We start from the raw sequence: 24477 nt of genomic DNA, 5'->3' as shown, positions 1-24477 counted from the left end.
TCACACAAAAAATTACTAGATTCTTCTTCCTGGAGTAATATAAAATTAACAGGAATGTGTTTATTGTTTAGTGTCTGGCATATAGAAGTGCTATGTTTCATTTCATTGGCTAAAACCGGGTGTTGGTAACTTTTGTTCCTTTTAGAGGCACTGATTGTTCCAAGTGTTTTGACCAATGAGTTTGTTTGTTTACTTTAGGTTTTAGTAGTCATCTGAATTTCTTTCTTTAACATGAGTCACACTTACGATCTGTTTTAAAACTTAATAATCTCATTTTCTGATTATAAATATTCCTGGATACTTGTTGTTAGGACCCTGCTACTGACATCAAGGATGCTAAGTAATGTGATAATTCAGTTCCTTAACTTTGCCATACTCATAAATTTTCTCTTTTGTCATATAAAGTGACATTAATCGGTCCAAGGAAATTTGAAATGCACATATTTATTATAAAGCTCTTTTTTAAGGGAGCCTTAGATATATACATATGTCGTATATAAATCACAACAACATATAAAATAGTTATAATATATATGAATATATATATGCAAATTCATATCTTCCAATTTGAATAAAAATTATATTTATACACAATTATATTTATATTGCATTACTTGGCCATCTCATTCAACTTGACTCAGAAATAAAGCCAACATTTTTTATTTTAAAGTTAAATTGAAAATTGGCAGAAATGCGAATGCAAAGACCACAGTAATCCAATATACACCTTCAAGACACTTTTTATGTGGCATATTCCCAGACAAAGAAGCTAAATAAATTTTAATTTATTGTAAATTTTTGAGGATACGAATTACTAGGATTGAAGCATGTACCACCAGCAAAATTTTTTTTCTCTAATCGCTGCTAATGAATTCTTTAAGTCAATAGAGAATAAAACTGGAGAAGAGTCTAAAGGGAATGGACCCATGGGAAATCATTTGGGACATCAATAGCAGAGTTGATGAGGGCAAGCTTGGGTTCACTATCTGAACACAAAGGGGACACAGCCAGATCTCTGGCTGCTACTCTTCTATTTGCAGATATTTTAATAGAGTTTAAACATGATTGAATTAATCATGTCCAAGTTAAGAAATAAACTGTACTGATTCTTTAACTGAACAAAGTTAGAGAGTCCATCGAAAGAGAAGAAAGCTTTCAAGTACGATAGCATCATGACTTTGTGACTTTTGTGACTTTGGCATGCATATTGATGAACACCATAACATTACAACAGCACTTACAGCCTTAAAGGACAGTTTAAGTTTACCTAGAGTGATTGTGTAGACACTATCATTGCTGAGGATTGTTGACATGTCTGATTGCATATGTTTGGCTTTTTTACCTATGGTTTGGGCAGCTGTTGCATTTGAACCCTGATCTTCTGATTTTTTTACCCTCCAAAGACTGAATATGTTATCAAAGCTATGATATAAACAAAAGGAGACAAGAGGTTACATAAGAACACTACACAACCCTTGTTGGGGTCAAAAGCTGAAATAAACACTGAATTTAGAGGTCAGGTAGAGATTTAGAGTTTCTTTTCTGTGTTAAAACAGTAATCTAAAGCAGCATAGGTAGGAAAAGCTCTGGGTGGCTTATAGGCTACCATATATCATTTGTAGAGTCACTGAAGGTGCCTCAGCTATGGAAAGAACTGCTCAGATTACTGTTGTATAACTCAGAAAAGCTTTGTTGAATTGCTGATACTACTGCCCACACAGTGCTGGACTGTGTTTCACCAATCAACAATTATGAAATTGCTAGTACCCCTTAACCTCAGCATTTGAAAGGCAGAGGCAGGTAGATCTCTGAGTTAGCAGCCAACTGCGTTCTAGAACAAGTTCCAGGAAAGCCAGGGCTACACAGAGAAATCCTGTCTTGAAAAAAAAAAAATCCCACACTCATAGCCACATGCCAATTTTATGGGAATAATTCCTCAAATGAAATTCTGTCTTCTTATATACTTGGACTTCTTTCCAGAGAAATAAGAAAACTAAAGAAGATCAAGGGGATGTATTGGAAAGGAAGAGGTCAAAGCATTGCTGTTCACAGATATATGATATTATAGATAAGTGACTCTCAGAATTCTACCAGGTAACTACTACAGTTGATAAACACCTTTAGGAAAGTGGCATGATAAAGAATTAACTTAAAAAAATGAGTAGCCTTCCTTTTAATAAACAATAAACAGGTTGAGAAAGAAATTAGGGCAACAGCACTCTTTAACATAGTCACAAATAAGGTCCCATTTATTGATTGTTGATTTTAGAGCCTGTTCTATTCAGGAAATTGTCTTCTGTGCCAGTGAGTTCAAGGCTTTTACCCACATTTTCTTTTAACAGATTTAGTGTGCCTGGTTTTATGTAGAGGTCTTTGATCAATTGGACTTTAGTTTTGTGCAGGGTGATAAATATGGATCTATTTGAATTTTTCTACATGTAGACATCCAGTTAGACCAGCACCATTTGTTGAAGATACTGTCTTTTTTCCATTGTATTGTTTTGGATATCATAAAACTGGAAAGCCTCTCTAAAGCAAAGAACACTGTCATCAGAATGACAGCCTACACACCGGGAAAGGATCTTCACTAACCTTTTATCTGATAGAGGGCTAATATCCAGAATATATAAAGAACTCAATAAGATGAAAAGCAACAAATCAAGTAATCCAATTTAAAAAATGTGGTACAAAGCTAAACAGAGAATTCTCTATAAAGGAATATCGGATGGCAGAAAAACACTTAAAGAAATGATCAACACACTTAGTCATCAGGGAAATACAAATCAAAACGACTCTGAGATTTCATCTAACACCCATCAGAATGGCAAAGATCAAAACCTCAAGTGACAATGCATACTGAAGGGGATGTGGAGAAAGGAGAACCCTCTTCCATTGCTAGTGGGAATTTAAACTTGTACAACCACTTTGGAAATCAATCTAGAGCTTTCTCAGACAATTAGGAATAGTGCTTCCTCAAGATCCAGCTATATCACTCCTTGACATATATCCAAAACATGTTCAAGTACTCAACAAGGACATGTTTGTAGCTGCTTTATTATTAATAGCTAGAACCTGCAAACAACCCAGATGCCCCTAAACTGAGGAATGGACACAGAAACTGTGGTACATTTACACAATGGAATACTATTCAGCAATTAAAACAAGGAAATATGAAACTGCAGGCAAATGGTGGGGTCTAGAAAAGGCTAGAGTCATATTGAAGGGGAGAAGGACCTCCCCAATCAGTGGACTTGAAGAGGGGTATGGGAGGACATGAAGGAGGGAGGGTAGGATTGGGAGGGAGTATGGGAGGAGGGTACAGCAGGGATACAAAGTGAGTAAACTATAATTAATATAAAGAAATTAAAATTAAAATTTAAACAACTCAAATGTTTAGCTACAAATGCTGTACATTATTTTGGTGTTTTTCTAACCAAGCAAGTGAAAGACCTATATGACAAAAATTTCAAGTGTCTGAAAAAAAAAAGAATTTGAAGAAGATATCAGTAGATGGATCAGTAGGATTTAGAGTAGAAATGGCCATTTTACCAAAAGCAACCTATAGATGCAGTGCAATTCCCCTCAATATTCTGACACAATTCTTTACAGACTTTGGACGAGAAATATTCAACTTCATATGGAAAAAAACAAAAACAGAAATAGGATAGCTAAAACAAGTTTCTTTGTTCCTCATACTTTATCACAGCTAAACAGAACCTGGCTTGTGGGATCTTGTGACAGTTTGATCATACTTTGAGAAAAATTGTAGAAGGACATTGACATGTAAGGCTAAAAAAGCTAAGAGATTAATGAGCTATTTTGAGATCTTGGAAGATAATGCTTAGATCCCTGGAGGCCTGTTTTATGAAGTTTCAAAGGTAAGTTTGAAAATCATTTAAAAATTCTATTGGAGATATTTGATATTTTGAATTAAGAATCTGTCTGTATTGTCAGCTAGACCTGAAAAATCTCCTGTAAACAGCAAGAGAACAGCACAACTGAAGAAAAACTTTCGCTTTGTTGTAGTAATTGATGCTACCCTGGTAGAGATGAAAAATTAGAAGTCATCTTGAAGAGACCAACATCGTTGAGGTGGAATCTTTTTGGAGAATCAGGGTTACAACATAGAGCTTTGTTCCAAAGGGAGCCAAGGCTGTGTTTCAAACTGGAATCATAAAATATACAATTTGTAAGCGGTAACAAACTTGTATTGTTTTGAAGATACAGTGGGTTTATGTATAATAGCTGGAGCTTGGCATTATAGATCAAGGCTGCAATCACTGAATAGAGACCGGAAGAAGCCACCGGTGAGGGTGAAGCTTCAGTTACCGCAGACATGCCTCACATTGGCGATACCAAAACTATGAGACAACTATAAAGAATAGCAACACCTCTTGAGTGGAGGGGGCCTCAACCCTAAACAAGCTGCTTTTTCTTTTTCAGGTTTTCTTGATCTATAACAAAAATGGCCCTTAGCTAAGCAAAATCATACTCCATCATGGCCAGGAAAACTTATAGCATGAGAAAACCTTCTAAGACTGATGTGAACTACATAACTCTTTTTGTCTTCACTCACAGGATCAGTATAAACTTCTGTTGCCATGTGATTCTTTAAAAAAGTATAAAGTTTGTGCTCATTGTCTCCTGCAATGAGTTTCTGACAGCCAGTGTCTGGAAAGGTATTTCTTTTTGATACAGCTAAAGCCCTAAGAGGAACCACCAAGGGATTAAACTTTTTATTGTATTATGTTATTATTATAATTTAAAATTTATTCACTTTGTATCCCATTGTAGCCCCCTGGATCATCTCCTCTCAGTCTCACCCTCCTTCCCTTTAACTCCCTTATCCCTTTTCCCTAGTCCGCTGATACGGAAGTCCTCCTGTCACCTACAGGTCTTTTCATGTTTCCCTTCTTCCATAAGGCTCCCTGCACTCTGTCCAAAGTTTGGCTGTGAGTCTCTGCACCTGCTTTGATCCCTTGCTTGGGGGAGTCTTTTAAAGCACATCCTTGGTAGGCTCTCATCCTGTTCCCTCTCTATTTCTGCTTCCATTGTCTATCCTTTCTTCCCTTCTGAATGAGAACTACAATCTTCCCTAGGATACTGCTTGTCATTTACCTTCTTTAGTTCTGTAGATTTTAGTATGTTTATCCTATTTTATATGGCTAATATAGGCTTATCACTGAGTATATACCATGCATGTCTCTCTGCTTCTGGGTACCTCACTCAGGATGATCTTTTCTAGTTCCATCTATTTGCCTGTGCATTTCAGGATTTCCTTGTTTTTAATTGTTAAGTAGTTTTCCATTATGAAACTGCACCACAATTTTGTGTACATTCTTCTTTAAAGTGTTTGAATATTTAAAGACTGACATGTTTGAAAGTTAGGTTTATCACTGTGGAAGTGATACTAATATCAGATCTAGGTGAGAAATGAGAAAGGAAATTTTATCGTTTGATAGTGATGGAGTTTTGTGTTAAATTGAGAAGGAGTCAATTGTTTGGTTAGTTTTATGTCAACGTAACATAAATCTAGACATACATAGAAAGAGGGAATCTTTTTAAATATAACTTATTTATTACAATTTTTTCACTTTGTATCCTAGCTCTAACCTCATCCTCATCCCCTCTCATTCCAGCCCTTTCTTCCTCACTCATCTCTTCCCATGCCCCTTTCCTAGTCCACTGATACTGGAGAATCTCCTCCCCTTGCATCTGATGTCAGCCTATCATATTTTATCAGGACTGGCAGCATTGTCTTCCTCTGTGGCCTGGCAAGGCTGCTCCCCACTCAGCAGGAGGTGATCACAAAGCCAGCTACTGAGAGCATGTCAGAGACAGACCCTGTTCCCTTTACTAGGATTCCTGTTTGGAGACTGAACTACCATGTGCTACATCTGTGCATGGGTTCTTGGTTATCTCCATGAATGGTCCTTGGGTGGAGTATCAGTCTCAGCAAAGACTCCTAGGCTCAGAATATTTGATTCAGTTGTTCTCCTTGTGGAGCCCCAGACATTTTCAGGTCTTTTTATCTCCCCCTTCTTTCATAAGTTTCCCTGAACTTTGCCCAATGTTTTACTATGAGTCTCAGCATCTGCTTTAATACCCTATGGGTAGAGTCTTTCAGAGGCCCTCTGTGGTAGGTTCCTGTCTTGTTCTTTGTTTTCATCTTCTTCCTATGTCTATCCCATGTGCCTTTCTGAATGAAGACGGAACATCTTACCCAGGGTCCTCCTTCTTGCTTAGCTTCTGTAAGTGTACAGATTTGATTTTAATTGAAAAAAAAAGAAAACCTCCATAAGGTTGACCTGTAGAACAGTCTGAAGGCAATTATTGAATAAATGGATTGACTGATTATGATGATTGTAGGAGGGGCTGGAATTTTGTGTTGTAAATACTATCACCTATTATTTAGGGGCTTGTCATTTATATATGATATATTATCTGACTTCAAACAAGTCATAATTTTATTTAATCTTATAATATCTCTATTGGTTTTTTTTTTCTGCACTGTCCTCTCCCTCCAAATAACATTTCCTTCCACTAAAGTGGAAGACAATTTCAAAAGTAGCAATTTGTGTTCATCAGTGATAACAATTTATTTCCAAGCCTATATTTTAGAAAAGTTTTCTTTTATTAAAAATATGCATGATATTTCAAGTAAGATCCAAACATTATGTACACCATTATGTACACCAAACATTATGTACACAATATTGTATTCAATACTTTAATTATATTCTGCTCTTCACAGAGTACAATATCCCTTAACATGGTCATCTTGAAATTGAGTCTGCACTTTCTTATTATCTTGGATAAGCAGGGAGGCTGTCATATAGATCACCTCCAACCTGCCTCAATAGAAGAGATAAAGGTTATATCATCTTGGAAATGAAAATGTCAAATATCAGAGTTAGGTTCAATTATCTATGGGAAGAGATATCTACACAGGGGAAATAGGTCATGGTTAAATTCACATAATAGAATAATAAACATTTCTTTAAAATAATCTCATACAGACATACACTTCTATGCACATGTATAAATAACACTTCTGAATAATTTGTTTTAATTTTATTTATTTATTTTTTGATGATTACAATTTACTCACATTGTAATCCCAGCTGTAGCCCCCTCCCTTGTGACTTCCCGATTCTACCTTCCCTCCTTCCCACTTCTCCCATGTCCCTCTTCAAGTCCACTGATAGTGGAAGTCCTCCTTCTTCCCATCCATCTGACCCTAGCCTATCAGGTCTCATCAGGACTGGTTGCATTGTCTTCCTCTGTGGCCTGGTACAGCTTCACTACCCTGTCCCCCGACGGGGGTAATCAAAGAACCAGCCACCGAGATCATGTCAGAGACAGCCCCTGCTCCCTTTAGTAGAGAACCCACTGGGAAGCTGAGCTTAACATTTAACTTAACATTTAACTGTTTAAAGCATTTAAGCATTTAAGCAACTTAAATGTTGCTCAGAGACATCATTTGAGATATGTGCAATTTCTTTGTCATCAAAATTTATAAAATATATTTCTACATAAGCATACGTATTTGAATCTGATATTGAAGCAAACTGTTGTCCATTGTGCACTGGTATTGTTTATACAAATTATCATTATTACTGTTTTAAGATTGAGTTAGAATCGTAGGTAATTAGTTGATACAATTTTACTGTTAGTCACCTCTGAGTCTTGGAAGGTAGAGTTAATATGAAAACAGCTTTTTGTTATTAATTTCTGCTGGCATTAACAAGTGTATTTCTGTATCAACCATAATCAAGAGCTGAAATCATAAGTGAACATCTACAATTATATTTTACCTTCTAGTACTCTATAAAATCAAACCCTATTGATTAATTTCACTGGGCATTTTAATAAAGTCAGTTATTTTCATACTCAGGAACCATTCCATATTCACACTGAAATAAAAAATAAGTAAATATATGTTTATAAACACATATATGTTCATATATACATGTATACACACATACATATATGTATATATACTGAGTCTTTTCTTATTGGGGAACAATTACTTATTCACATTACAATAAATATTAGCCATATTTAGGTATTGTAATAAATATATATGAATTATATATGTATATAAGTATACACACACCTTCTACATATTTCTCAGGGTCCTTAGGTATTTCAATATTTGATAAAGTAATAGATAAAATTACATGCGGCCTAAGAACTTCCAAGGTAAATAAATCACTGTGACACTGCCTGGCTTATTTTGAGTAACTAGATTCTTCAGTATATTCTTGATAATATAAAGCACAGTAAGGCCAGTGTTGTTACAGCAACATTTTGTCATTGATACTTCTCTAATAAAATTGCTTAAGTAATTTTCGTATTTTCTAATTGTTTGGGGGGATGCAAATATAGATGAGCTGTATTATTTAATATCTCAAGTGATTCAGTTCAACAAATAATTTTATAAAGATATACTTTCTTTCTAGATTACACTTCTGATTAAGAGAAATGATTTGATTCGGCATTTCTTGAAGTTTGCTTCTCGTTAAAGTTAATAATTCTGATTTTAAAATCCATATTACAATATAGACAGATTATGAGTGACACAATCACATTGTAATTTGGGTCAGGCAGAGCTTGAGGATATAAAATATAAATATATTGTTCTAAAGAAAATTAAACTGAAATATAAGCCAAAAATAAATTTAAAAAAATCAAAGCACTATTAAGGATCTTGTATGTTCTTGTCTAATTTTCTCTCAAACATGTTCTTTTGTTAATTATATTAATTATAATTATTATGAGTATATCCAAGTCTGTTACACTAAGTTTTAAATATACATTTACCTAGATATAAATTTCATCGAGAGAACTAAGACTAAATATTACTAATATCTCATTCCACTTCCACAACAGAAGAACTAAATAAGTTACACACGTTGTATATGTTTATATATGTGTGTTTGTCTCTGTGCATGCTCTTATGTGTGAGTACAGGCATGTGTGTGTGTACATGTGTGTAAGTGTGTGTGTTTGTGTTTGCTTGTGTGTGCTTGTGCATGTATGTATGTGAGTGTGCATTCTCACATGTGTTGTGTGTGTGTGTTAATGTGAAAAATGTCTTTTAAGATCACTGGTTTAAAGTTCATAGTCTATAAGATAAGAAAATATTCAAGCTCCTGAAAAACATTAAGTACATTTCAGAACCAATAAGGAAGAATATTTTTCTACATAATTGTACCATGTGTCTCTTTAGGATATCCCCATCTTACTTCAAAGAGAGTAGTTTTAAGTTGTGGTTGATTTTTGCTCTTCAAATAAAAACAGGCTGAATGCTTTGAGTTTGAGAATGTGTTTTTCTCCAACCCACTATGAAGCATCATGTATACACAGGAGTGCTTCTCGAAACAGCTATGTGTTACAAACAGAGAGAGAAATATTAAGACAAGTTCACTTTAGAATCTCCAGGTTACTAAACAGAACTTTTTTTTTCACTTTATAACTGAAATGTACTAAGTTGAGTACAGAATGACTCTAGATAGTTACAATACATATTTTTATTATTTTTTTCTCTTTAACTTATTTATTTATTCACTCTACATCCCAATCGCAGCCCTTCTCTCCTCTGCTCCCAGTCCCACCCTCACACACTTACTCCCCTCCCCCTTCCCTCTCTTCTCAGAGAAGGGAGCCCTCCCTCTCCTGCCACCCCACCCCAACACTTCAAGTCCCATCAAGAAGAAGTATCTCTTCCACTGATGCCAGACAAGGCTGCCTAGGTAGGGGAAAGTGATCCAAAAGCACTCAACAGCCTAGCTCCATATGCTAAGAGATCTATAGGAAGATCGAGCTATGAGCTCCATAAGTGTAGGGGTCCTAGGTCCAGTCCATGCATGCATTTAGGTTGATGATTCAGTCTTTGTGAGCCCCTGTGGGCCTAGGTTAGTTGACTCTGTTGGTCTTCTTGTGAGTTCTTGTCCACTTTGGCTCCTTCTATCCCTCCCCCAACTATTCCATGAGAGTTCCAGATATCCACCTAATGTTTGACTGTGAGTCTCAGCATCAGCATTGATCTGTTGGGGGGGTGGAGCCTCTGAGAGCACATTTAGGTTGGCTAAAGTCTGCAAACACATCAAAGTATCATTACAGAAATTGTGGTATATTTACACAATGAAATACTACTCAGCAATTTAAAACAAGGAAATCATGAAATGTGCAGGCAAATGGTGGGATCTAGAAAAGTTCATCCTGAGCGAGGTATCCCAGAAGCAGAAAGACACACACGGTATATAGTCACTTATAAGTGGATACTATGAAAGAAGGGGAGTGGAAAGGATAGGAGTTCCATAAGGACCAAACACATCTGGGCACAGGGTCTTTTCTGAGATGGACACTCAACCAAAGACCATGAGAGGATAAAACCTAGAACCTCTGCTCGGATGTGACCCGTGATAGCTCAGTAATCAATTGGTTTCCCATAGTAAGGGGAACAAGGACTATTTCTAACAGGAACTCAATGACTGGCTCTTTGACCTCCCCACCTCCCAAGGGAGAAGCAGTACTGTTAGGCCACAGAGGAGAACTTTGCAGCCAGACCTGAAAATACCTGACAAAACGGAGTCATATGAAAGGGGAGGAGGTCCTCCCCTATCAGTGGACTTGGAAAGGGGGAGGGAGGAGATGAGGGAGGGAGGATGGGATTGGGGAGGGAATGAGGGATACAGCTGGGATACAGAATTAGCAAAATGTAACTAATGAGAATAAAAAAATAAAAAAAGAATAAAAATATATCTGTCATCCAGAAAAAAAAAATAAGTGGATACTAAGATAGGATAAACATACTAATATCTGTACACCTAATAAAGCTAAGCAAGAAAGAGGACCCTGGGTAAGATGATCAATCCTCATTCAGAAAGACAAAAGAGATGGACATTGGAAGAAGCAGAAAATAGGAAACAGGACAGGAGCCAACCACAGAGGGCCTCTGAAAGACTCTACCCAGCAGTGTATCAAAGCAGATGATGAAACTCATAACTAAACTTGGGCAGAGTGCAGGGAATCCTGTGAAAGAAGAGGGAGAAAATAAGACCTGGAGAGGACAGGAGCTCCACAAGGAGAGCAACAGAACCAAAAATCTGGACACAGGGATATTTTCTGAGATTGATACTCCAACCAAGGACCATGAATGGAGATAACCTAGAACCTCTGCTCAGATGTAGCCCATTTAGCTCAGTATCCAAGTGGGTAACCTAGTAATAGGAACAGGGACTGTCTCTGACATGAAATCAGTGGCTGGCTCTTTAATCACCTCCTCATGATGCAGAAGCAGTCTTGCCAGGCCACAGAGGAAGACAGAGCAGCCAGTCCTGATGAGACCTAATAAACTAGGGTCAAATGGAAGGGGAGGAAGACCTCCCCTATCAGTGGACTTGGAGAGGGGAATGGGAGGAGATGAGGAGGTAGGGTAGGATTGGGAGGGAATAAAGGAGGGGCTACAGTTGGGATACAAAGTGAATAAAGTGTAATTAGTATACAAATAAAAATTTAATAAAAAATAGTGACAGTGGTTGGCTCTCAGGATATATTCCCAGGATACACAGAACCATTTTTTTTTTAACAAAGATCAGGAAAAGTATTACTTGGCACAAACAATTAAATTATAGATTTTTGTATGATAAATATACCCTACAAAGTAAATAGATGAAAGCATTTCAAGTACTTTAGTCTGCTAGATGAATTTCTATCAAAAAATTGCCCTAGATTCAGTTTATATGAATAACTGTGTTCTGTCATGTCCATAGAATAATATTCAATAGCTATGTTTTTAAAGAGTTTATTAAGTAAGTAAATAATAAGGAAAAGTTGAAAAACAAGTAAACAGTAGCAGAGACAGACAGACAGCAAAGAAATAGAAAAGTATCAACAAATTAAGTGCTCAAAAATTTATCAGAATCAACTGGAGTAGTCAAGATGATGATGATGATGATGATGATGATGATGAAGATGATGATGATGATGATGATCTCCAAGATTATTATCATATAGCAAAATTTCAGAAATTGTCCAGGAAGCTGCATTTTTCCAGTATGCTAGAGTCCTGGTGGAGTGAATCCCATCTGTAATAGGGTGTTCCTGTGTACTTGAGCAAACTTTGGGTATATACCTAGCAGTGGTATAGCTGGGTCTTGAGGAAGCACTATTCCTAATTGTCTTAGAAAGCGCCAGATAGATTTCCAGAGTGGTTGAACCAGTTTACATTCCCACCAGCAGTGGAGGAGGGTTCCCCTTTCTCCACAACCTCGCCAGCATGTGTTGTCCCTTGAGTTTTTCATCTTGGCCATTCTGATGGGTGTAAGGTGATATCTCAGGGTCGTTTTGATTTGCATTTCCCTGATGGCTAATGAGGATGAGCATTTCTTTAAGTGTTTCTCTGCCATTCGATATTCCTCTGTCGAGAATTCTCTGTTTAGCTCTGTTCCCCATTTTTTAATTGGATTACTTGGTTTGCTGCTTTTCAGATTCTTTAGTTCTTTGTATACACTCGATATTAGTCCTCTGTCCGATAAAGGGTTAGTGAAGATTCTTTCCCAATCTGTAGGCAGGCGTTTTGTTTTGATGACAGTGTCCTTTGCTTTACAGAAGCTTTTCAGTTTCATGAGGTCCCATTTATTGACTGTTGCTCTTAGAGCCTGTGCTGTTGGTGTTCTGTTCAGGAAGTTGTCTCCTGTGCCAATGAGTTCTACGCTGTTCCCCACTTTTTCTTCTAACAGATTTAGAGTATCCGGTTTTATGTTGAGGTCTTTGATCCACTTGGACTTTAGTTTTGTGCAGGGTGATAAATATAGATCTATTTTCATTTTTCTGCATGTGGACATCCAGTTGGACCAGCACCATTTGTTGAAGATGCTGTCTTTTTTCCATTGAATGGTTTTGGCTTCTTTGTCAAAAATCGAGTATTCATAGGTGTGTGGGCTTATTTCTGGGTCTTCTATGCGGTTCCATTGATCCTCCTTTCTGTTTTTATGCCAATACCATGCAGTTTTTATTACTATTGCTCTGTAGTACAACTTGAGATCATTTGCTCAACCATGTTTATAGCAGCTTTATTTGTAATAGCCAGAACCTGGAAACAACCCAGATGTCCATCAACTGAGGAATGGGTGCAGAAATTGTGGTATTTTTACACAATGGAATACTACTCAGCAATCAAAAAGGAGGAAATCATGAAATTTGCAGGCAAATGGTGGGACCTAGAAAAGATCATCCTGAGTGAAATATCCCAGAAGGAGAAAGACAAACACGGTATATACTCACTTATATAGACCTATAAGATATGATAAAGATAATGAAATCTATACACCTAAAAAAGATAATCAAGAGAGCGGACATGCGGTAAGATTATCAATCCTCATTTTGAAAGACAGATGGGATGCACATTAAACATTGACAGGAGTCTACTGAGCGCATTTGAAAAACTCTAACTAGCAGTGTTTTCTTTTTTTTTTTAAATTTTATTTTTCTTTTTAGTTACATTTTGTTATCTCTGTGTCCCAGCTGTATCCCACTCCCTCATTCCCTCCCCAACCCCGCACTCCCTCCCTGGTCTCCTCCCTGCCCCTTTCCAAGTCTACTGATATGGGAGGACCTTCTCCCCTTTCATTTGACCCTGTTTTATCAGGTACCTTCAGGGCTGGCTGCAAAGTCCTCCTCTGGACACAGGCGAAGGTGATTAATCCTCATTTAGAAAGACAAATGGGATGTGCATTGAACGTATGACAGGAGTTTACCACAAAAGGCATCTGAAAGACTCTACCTAGCAGTGTTTCAAAGCAGACACTAAGACTCATAACCAAACCCTCGGCAGAGTGCAGGGAATCATATGAAAGAAGGGAAGTTAGTATGATATGGAAAGGATAGGAGCTCTACAAGTACCAAATATATATGGGCACAGGGTCTTTTCTGAGACTGACACTCAACCAAGGACCATCTATGGATATAACCTAGAACTTCGGCTCGGATGTGGCCCGTGGTAACTCAGTAACCAAGTAGTTTTCCAAAGTAAGAGGAACACGGACTATTTCTAACAGGATCTCAAGGGCAGGCTGTTTGACCCCCCCACCCCCCGGGGAGGAGCAGTCTGTTAGCAGTGTTTTCAAAGCAAAGACTCATGACCATACCTTTGGCAGAGTACAGGGAATCATAAGAAAGAAGGAGAGTTAGTCTGATGAGGAAAGGATAGGAGCTCCACAAGGACCAAACATATCTGGGCACAGGGTCTTTTCTGAGACTGACATGCAACCAAGGACCATGTATGAATGTAACCTAGAACCTCTGCTCAGATGTAGCCTGTGGTAGCTCAGTAACCAATTGGTTTCCCATAGTGAGGGGAACAAGGACTATTTCTAACAGGAACTCAATGACTGGCTCTTTGACCTCCCTACCCCCCCAAGGGAGGAACAGTCCTGTTAGGCCACAGAGGAGAGCTTTGCAGCCAGTCCTGAAGATACCTGATAAAACAGGAGCGGATGAATGGGGAGGAGGTTCCCCCTATCAGTGGACTTGGCAAGGGGCACGGTGGAGATGAGGGAGGGAGGGACTGGGAGGGAATGAGGGATCGGAACAGAAAAAAAAAAAAATAGGGTGTTCCTACACATGTCCCAGTAAAAGAATAAATGGTAACAGAAAGGTAAAATTCTTAAGTTGGGAGTTTACGGGTATCCATCAGAAACTAACTATAGAAGCCTTGCTGAAATGGTCATTCAGAGTCTCAGACAGAACAAAGCATTCCTCCGTGAATGAGCTTCCAGCTTCTCTTTCTCACTGAGGCCATACTTATACCACAAGGTAAACAATAGCAAGTAACTGCTATTGGAAATCGTTTATTGTCTAGTTGTCTAGCTATTAGTAGGGGCACTAATGTTATAATATACTTGTATGAACTGTTGTTTTTCCCTCTCATTCTTTCACAGCCAGGGGATGAGCCGGACAGGACAGGGACATTTGAAAGACATTGGGTATATGCATACTCAGGTCTGAAGTATAGATGGTGTATAATTCCTCTTCCAATTTAAGCTTCTCAATTTGCTTCCATAGCCCGAAGCTTTACCAGTAATCTACACTGACAAAAAATTTTAACACAAAATGTTGAAATTTCTTATATGAGATGATTAAACTTTTTTCAGAGAGGAGCAGGCTACTTTAAAATATATAAAGCTTTATGTGTATTATAGGTGTTCACATTTTTTAAAAGTCTACATTGTAGCAAATTCTCAAAATTGAACTGGTCTCAAGGGCAATGTAATTGACCAAAATAGTGTACTTATCAGGTACTTACCATTATAAAGTCCACAAAGAAAAGGCTCTAGTCTACAGAGACTAGCTTTTATGTATGTTTGTTGATGATGACTTGCCTGTCTCAAAATACTTCATATTGCACAGAAACCAGTTATGTTTTATTGATATAATAATAAAACAAATCTTCTAATTTTTCCTTTATTATTATTATTTATTACACTTTATTTACTTTGTATCCCAACTGTAGCCCTCTCCTTCATCTCCTCCCAGTCCCATCTTCTCTCCCTCTTCTACTCCTATGTCCACTGATAGGGGAGGTCGTCCTTCCTTTCTATCTGACCCTAGCCAATCAGGTCTCATCAGGACTGTCTGGATCATCTTTTTCTATGGTCTAGTTAGGCCACTTTGACAGGGGGAGGTAATCAATGAGCCAGTCAATGAGTCCTTGTCAGACACAGCCCCTGTTCTTACTTGGGAACCTGCATGGGTCAGAAACTACTAGCAGCACAGCCAGTAAACTACATAAAACAAATCTTTAAAAATATATATACAAAAAAATAATATACTGTTCTAACCTTAATATTAGCCATGTCCAGAGAATAAAGGATATATGTGTGTGTATGTGTTTTAATTGTATATGTGTAACATATACATATATATATGACTATAGTAACAACAATAAACATAATTCAGTTATCCTAAATGAGACTTTGTATTTCAAAATCAGCATACTTTTATGTCAGTTTAATATAAAATACAGCCTTCAATAAAAAATGTGTTTTACTTCCTAATTTTTTATTCCTGAAAAGTATTTTCATATTAATAAAGTAAAAGTCCTAAGAATAACTAATAACTAAATCTGAATAGTTCTAAAAAGCATATATGAGAACAAACTAAAGTAAATATAATTTTAATAAATAAAATCAAAGGGATAATAATTTAGTTCTGACACTTTGGGGCTTAATTTTTGTGATTATTTTTATTACTCTATTATATAGACAGAATCATTTACTAAATAAGTATAATAATACATCCATTTGTAAGTACCATTTATCCCAATATTACTTCATACAAATAAAAGAAAAATTACCTTGAAGGTTAAGTATTATTGAATTTTAGTTTAAGTTTTTCACTTAAAACAGGAAAAAGAACATAAGATGTATTTGTTTAAATTATTCAGCATGAAGTCTTATGGAATAATTTAAAATTAGAAAAATTACAAATAAATTACATCTTAAATACATCTATCTATCTATCTATCTATCTATCTATCTATCTATGTCCTTTGTGTTTTACCCTCAAAAACTTTGAATCTCTGGGCTTACTTTCCAGCCTCTAGAAGTTGAGAAACCCAGGGGAATGAATACCCAGCAGATGGCTACAGAGACATAGCACTCAGATAGTTGAGTGGTTCCTTTACATTGCCATCTGCCATGTAATACTCTCAGAGATTGAAATCTTTCAACTATAAAATGTTTTGCCAAGATTTTAGAATGCCTATTAGGACAAACAACAGGTAGGAAGAATTCTGTAATGGATGTAATGGATGAAAGTTCTGCAAAATATTTCTTAATGCATTTTTTTTCTAGTAAAACATTCATATGTTTGAAATTAATTGAATGCATCACTATGTCAACCTTTAGCAGAACATTTACATTTACATAGCCATCTGCGAGTGTTTGCATAGTCACACCTCCTGGGTGGCAAAAACCTATTCTACAAAGAACTGAGCATTTGTAAGCCTACTTGCACACCTGTCAATCAGTTCTGGTCTCTAAGCAAGCAGAACATCAATGTAGGGAGAAAAGAAATAATCCTAGTTATCTTCATACATCAGAAGTTATTCGTAATTCCAATCAACAGTCCACACATCACTTTAGTGGCCTTAGTTAGATGAGTTTTAAGATATCAGAATTATTCCTATTACTTCTTTCTATTTTCTGTTAGAATTGAAGAAAACATGTTTTTTGAATAAAACAAGTACTGGATCATACTTAAAGTAATTGTTAATATAAAAGTGTTTTGTAAGGAAATGATTATAAACATTCAATAAAGAGTGTTGATATAAACATTACACATTATCTATACCAACTTAGTTGTTAAATATTTAATATCATAAAATACAAGTCCCTCATTATCATTTTTCTCTACATATGGGTATATGATATAGATTACAGATAGATTAAATAAATAGATAATAGATAGATAGATAATTCAAGTCACACAAAAGGATCATTACACTAGTATGATTTCACAATTAAATGATTTCAAATTATTGACATTTAGCAAATGCATAAGGCAAGATACAAAATATTCAACTTTCTACTAAGAAATATTATAAAATAAAGCCTAAAGCACCTAACAAAGTATAATTAGACCTTTATATAAGAAGCATAAAATATTTGAACAAAAAAAGTTATGTAAACAGAGGAGTTTATTGGAGTTGCATGGTTATGAACTGAATCTACGTTGGATATCTGTAGATCTTTCCAGAGAAAGAACTTGTAAGTTTTCAGTGTATATGTTTAAATACCTATCAGCAAAACTGTAAGAGAAGGCTCTTAGAATGTTTTCTGTTACAATAAGAACTAACAGATACTAAAATACAGATGGGAAAATATGAAGGCAGCATTTCAACTGAACATTCTTAAAGAGGAATATTTTGAAAAAAATTGTATCAGATATTAATACAAAATAAAAAAATAGTCATCCTTGATATATGTAATGAATGGCTTCTAACACAATGTATATAGATATGCATTGTGCAAATGGTAAATTATTTGATAAAATTTGTGCTTCGTTTGCATATAAATATGTCTGATACTCTAAGCTTCAAACCTAAACCACTGTTACTCCTATCTGATAAAATACAAACATTACACAAATAAAATGCAAATTTTGTATAAATTGTTGTTATACTGTAACACTTAAGGAATGTTGACAAAAGTATATGCATACATAGTACAAATAAAATTGATCTCTGTGTTTTCTTATTTTTTTAGTTGCAGTTGATTAAATTTCTGTCTATGTGGAACTTACATGAAATGGCAGGTCTATCGCGGTTATGCAAAAATGTTTTTTTTCACTGATAATACTCCCTATCATTGAACTGGGAGAGGGGCATAGGAGAAGAAAAGAGAGGGAAGGTGGAATTGGGAGGGGGTGGGGGAGGGGGATTCATCTGGGGTACAAAGTGAAAAAATAACTAAAAAAATGTAATAAATAATAATAATAAAAGTAAAAACATGCACATTTGAGACATGAATCAATTTGAATATCAACCTTTTGTCACTGAATTTATTGTTATTATATTTTCTTGAGAAAGTAGTCACTGTGGTATATGCTAGCTTTGAGGTAACAACTCTCCTGCCTCTGCCTCTGAAAGTTGAGATTATAAAACTAAAACATACAGTGATTTAACTTTCTGTTCTTAGTGGTTTGTAGAGAAATTTTAATCCAGCAACAGGGCTGCTCCAGCACTGTATCACATCCAAAGACCTTCTAGATCTATGTGATCAAGCTGGAACACAGATTATTATGCTCTATTATGATCTGCCTAGATTACAGTCATGTGCTTAGTACACACCTTTAATCATAAAAAATGAAGATTAATCATAAACAAATCATAAACAAATAAACATAATAATCATAAACATAAATAATAAACATAAATAATCATAAACAAATAAGATTAGTTTATAGAAGGAAGCAGCCATGTTTGAAAGTGACATCTAATTGAGGGATAGACAGAATGGTGAATGAGAGAAAGATTTGACAATTTGACTCATAGCTAGGATATGCCCAACTCTCATGAGGAGAGGAGAGGAAAGAAAGGCTACTTAAGAGCAGAGAAAAAAGGTTTTTACCCAGAGTTTCTTAAAGACACAGTCTTACTGAGACAGGTTGCAGAGAGAACAAACTAGACACAGGTGAAGACAGAACAAGCCTAGAATGGGAAGAAGCCAGAAGATTAAAACATATTGCCAGAATTAGTTTGAGACCAGGCAGAGCAATTTAGAAGCAAAGAGAAGCCAATTTGAATCAGTCAGCTTGAACAGTTTAGGCCAGAACAGCTGAGCTGAACCAGCCAGGGAGTGATGAGAAAGAGCTAGACCGACTTGGGAATGATCTCATACTCTCATTAAAGAAAATAAAACCAACATTTATAGTGGTGTATATTAAAGGAAAAAGGTCATAATGGTCCACATATTACCTTATATTCTATAGCTAGTGATTTTCATGGAATTATTTTCCATTTTAGTTTTGAGACTTTAATATAATTACATTTCTCCCTTACCTTTCTTCCCTACAAAACCCTCTTATATTCCCCACCCAATTCTCCTTCACGTTCATGGCCTCTTATTTCACTAGTTGTTATTGAATGTGTGTGTGTTCTGTGCTTTCTTTTTGTTATTTTTCTGTCAATTTTTTTTTTTTAATACTGCTTTGGTTGCCTTTTTGTTCGTCTGTTTATTTTCAGATGAAAGAGAAAGGAAATGAGTTGGGTGAATGAAACAATATAGAAGATTTTGGAGAAGTTAAAAGAGGGGAACCATGATCAGTGTATGAAAAATATTGAAAATATTTTTCAAATAACAATTTCTTTAAAATATATAATTTGTAATAAAATTTCATATCTTCTGTAGTTAATATGAAGCCCTGAACAAAGATGTCTCTGTTAGTGTTATGCCCAGATCTTAAGGTCCCCAAAGACCACCAAGAGCCAGATCACATATGCAAGAGCAAAAAACTTTCATCAGGCTTAAACTCATCCTCTCCATCATCACCAAATCAGTGAATCAGAGGGGAGATCCGTAGCAGCCGCATTGCAGGGCTTTTATTTGGGGTTTGAGCAAAAACCAGGAATTCCCAGCTTATCAGATACACATTGGATGGCATTCAGCAAGGGCAAGCTTATTGCAAAGTGATTGGCTAACTAACATAACTAACACTGAGTGAGCTACCTACAGACCTCAGGAATGTTAGGTCAGTGGCCTGCCCAGCACAGATGCCCCACCCTGAGATAAGATACCTTCCACATTCTTGTGGTTATCCTCAGGCTGTTCCTCGGATAGAGAATTTTATGGCCTTGTTTCTGGGACCAATGACTTTTGGAGAATTGGTAAGATTTGGTCCTTTCAATAGTTTTATGGCTAGAAAACTAAGATAACCTAATTACAATAGGGACTGTGGATTCTCAGCTACTCATAATGAGGGGGCAGGATGATGATGAGATTGAGGGTAACCTATGCTACTCCATAAGCAATTCTGTCTCAAAGGCAGAAACAGTAGAGAAAAGGTGATATAATAATATTTTATCTCACTATTCCATGGTTTTCTTCTGGTATAATCAGAATTATGGTTTCCTGAGGGGGAAATTTGGTACCTTATAAATATTTACCACTTTATGAACACAAGATAACATTACTTTTACCTAGAATTACTTAAAGTTTGTATAACAATGTTTCAGTGTGTATACACATTTTAAATTATGTTTGCTCAATTTATTCATAAATAATTTCATGATATTATAATTTAAGTGTTTTCTAGTGTCCTATTAAATATGTTAGAGAAATATATCAAAAGATAAAATATTGGTTTTTAAATATTTAATTATTAAAAATATTCAATTATCTTGTCAATTAGTATTTTGTTTAGTACTCCCTATGACTTTAATTAAAATAACAAGAGTCCTTCATTTAATAAAGTTAAAGAAGGTTAATTGTTACTTTGCTAATGAATGATTATGCTGATGTTACTCTATAAATGTACCAATCTGTGAGTAGCAAAGATTACTCATGTTCATTGTTCCTGTAAAAATTTTGTTCAAATGATGTATATATTATTTCACCCACTTCTTTCAATAAAGTTATTGTATAACTATATTTCTTATTTCATATTTATGCAGCAAAATGCTAGAAACAATTATCCATGTTTAATTATCCCATAATTAATGTTAGAATTATTTTTATCTAAAAAGTAAATAATAAATCAGTTATCAAATGTATACCCATTAATTTTTCTTAGTGAGTATTTCAAATGAAACCCACATATCTGAAAAGCAAAAGCACCATTTATCTATGAAAGCAATGCTATGTTCAGTTGTCTTTTTGTGTGTGGGGGGGTTGTTTTGTTTTGTTTATGTTTTTCTTTTGACTTTGGAGTACCTCAAAGGTTCCTTCTTTTTAGCTTGTAAATTTCATAATTTTGATTATTTTCACAGCTGAGTAATATTCTGCTTTGTAAATGTACCACATTTATTACACTTTTATCATTTAATGAGCACCTAGAAGTTTTCATATCATACCTACTGTAAATATAATACAATGAAAAAAATTTAGACTAACAAGTATCTCTGTAGTATATGGTGTAAGCTCAAGAATACTATTACTGGCTTATGTTAAGAATCTCTGTCTTGTTGAGGAACCTCCATAACACTGATTTCCAGAGTGTCTGTACCAGCTTGCATTTCTATGAACAGTGAATAATTGTTCTCCTTTTCTCAGTATTTTTACAAACATAATTTGTAAAATAGTTGAACAAATGTCCTTGTGGTAAGGTAGAACTTCTTTTGGGTATATACCCATGAGTGGTATAGCTGGGTCTTAATGAAACTGAAAAATCACCATCAACAGGACAAAATGGTAGTTGACAGAACTGGTAACGGGAAAAGATTTTTACTAACCACACATCCAAAACAGGGCTAATATCCAAAATATATAAAGAACTCAAGAAAGCAGACATCAACAAACAAAACAATCCAATTAAAAACTGGGATATAGACATAAACAAAGAATTCTCAACAAGGAATATCTAAAGTCCTAGCCGAACTTAAGGAAATGTTCACCATCCTTAGTTAGCAGGGAAATGCAAATCAGAATGACTGTGGGATTCAGTCTCACACTCCTCAGAATGGCAAAAGAGGGAACAAGTCAGGAGCCTGACACAGAGGACCTCTGAAAAGCTCTGCCCTGCAGACTATCAATGTAGATGCTGAGACTTATGGGCAATCTTTGGGCAGAGTGCAGGGAATCTTAGGAAAGAAGTGGGAAACTGTAAGATCTGGAGAGGACAGGAACTCCACAAGGAGAGCAACAGAATCAAAACTCTGAGCACAGGGGTCTTTCCTGAGACTGATATTCCAACAAGGACTATACATGGAGATAACCTAAGACCCCTGCACAGATGTAGCCCATGGCAGTTCAGTATCCAAGTGGTTTCCATAGTAATAGGAACAGGGACTGTCTCTGACATGAACCGATTGGCCTGCTCTTTAATTTCCTCCCCTTGAGGGGGAAGCAGCATTACCAGGCCACAGAAGAAGACAATGCAGCCACTCCTGATGAGACCTAATTGACTAGGATAAGAAGGAAGGAAAACAAGTCCTCCCCTCTCAGTGGACTTGGGGAGGGGCATGCATGCAGAGGGTGGAAAAAGGGAGGGATTGGATGGGAGGAAGGAGAGAACCACAGGGGGGATACAAAGTGAATAAAGTGTAATTAATAAAGAAAAAAAGACAAAAAAATTTGCTGACTGTGTGGTTGAGGCTGATACTACTGCATTAGGGGAAGTCATCATTATTATAATAAAATAATACCCAGAAAAAAAAAAAAACTCTGGGTTCACTAGTAAGGGGAACAGGACTGTCTCTGACATGATTTAGTCAGTTGTGGGCTCTTTGACCACCCTCAACTCCCCCTCCAGGGGATAGCAGCCTTGCCAGGCCACAGAGGAGGACAATGCAGCCAGTCCTGATGAGACCTGATAAGCTATGGTCAGATGGAAGAGGAGGAGGACCTCTCCTATCAGTGGACTTGGAGAGGGGCATAGGCGGAGATGACGGAGGGAGGGTGGGATTGGGAGGGAATGAGGGAGGGGGCTACAGGTGGGATCCAAAATGAATAAACTGTAATTAATATTAAAAATAAAAAATTTAATTAAAAAAAAAAACCTCAAGTGACAGTCCATGTGAATGAGAAAGTGAAGCAAGGGGAACACTCCTCCATTGTTGGTGGGAGGGCAAACTGTACAAGTACTCTGGAAATTAATTTGGTACTTTCTCAGAAAATTGTAAATAGTTCTACCTCAAGACCCATAATCTTATTGTTGTAATGCATGGATAGATGATAGACAATGGATAGATGAGCAATGGACAAATATATAGCTAGATACATAGATGATAAATAGATAGGTAGATAGGTAGGTAGATAGATAGATAGATAGATAGATAGATAGATAGATAGATAGATAGATCTTAGATGTATCCCTCATGTATCCCTCATTGGCCTTGAACTTGCTGATGAATACCTCTTGATTCTCTGCCTGCACTTTCAAAGTTCTGGGATTCCAAGAACGCTCCATAGTCACAGCTCTGAAGGCAGTGGGACCAGGGAGTATAGTACCGAAAAATGAGGTCAACTAAAGTCTCATGTAATAGACAACTTTAGTTAGAGCATCAGATAGTTTTAAATTCTGAAGGTTATGCGAGGTCATGTGAGCAAAGTTCACAGGAGTTCAAGCCTTTTACAACCCCAAGAACAGGCTTTGCCTGAAACATTATCTTAGTAACAGTACTATAAGAATAGGCTGATAACAGTAGTAGTAGTAATCTGAAGTAAACCCAGCAGGATTTAGTACTCCTACGAGGACCTGAAAGCAAAGTCCAAGAACAAACCCATGTTTACAAGGAGCAGAGGTCAAAAGACTCTTGTCTTGCTTTCTCGCAAACACTCAGAACTTTCCTCACACAGTTAAATTGGACCATGTCCCAATACTCTACTTTGATAAGCTGATAGATATTCAAAAATGATGAAAAATGCCTTCCAAACTGATGATATATTCAAATAGCAATTTTGTATAATAAAATGTTTTAAATAAAACAATAGGCTCAATTTTAGAGTCTTTTTTTTTTTTACTTTTTAACTAATTTTATTCATTTTTATTTATCTGTATACATTTCCATTTTTTTTTTTTTGTAAAAGCAGGTTATATTTTCTGTTGTTCACATACAAAGTAATGGGTTTATTATGGCATTTTCATGCATATATTTCATTTAACTTGTTATCTTATTCATCTCCATCCTCTAAGGCTGACCTGACTCTCTCTGCCCACCTCTTGTTGGTCTGCTACCTCTTCCCTTCTATTTTGTTTTTTAAAATAATTATTTATTTTTCTATTAATTACAGTTTTTTTTCATTTTATATC

This window comes from Psammomys obesus, unplaced genomic scaffold (assembly GCF_907164565.1).
Source record: "Psammomys obesus unplaced genomic scaffold, mPsaObe1.curated_primary_1811, whole genome shotgun sequence".
Classification (NCBI taxonomy): Eukaryota; Metazoa; Chordata; class Mammalia; order Rodentia; family Muridae; genus Psammomys; species Psammomys obesus.
Note: the sequence above shows the minus strand (reverse complement) of the source record.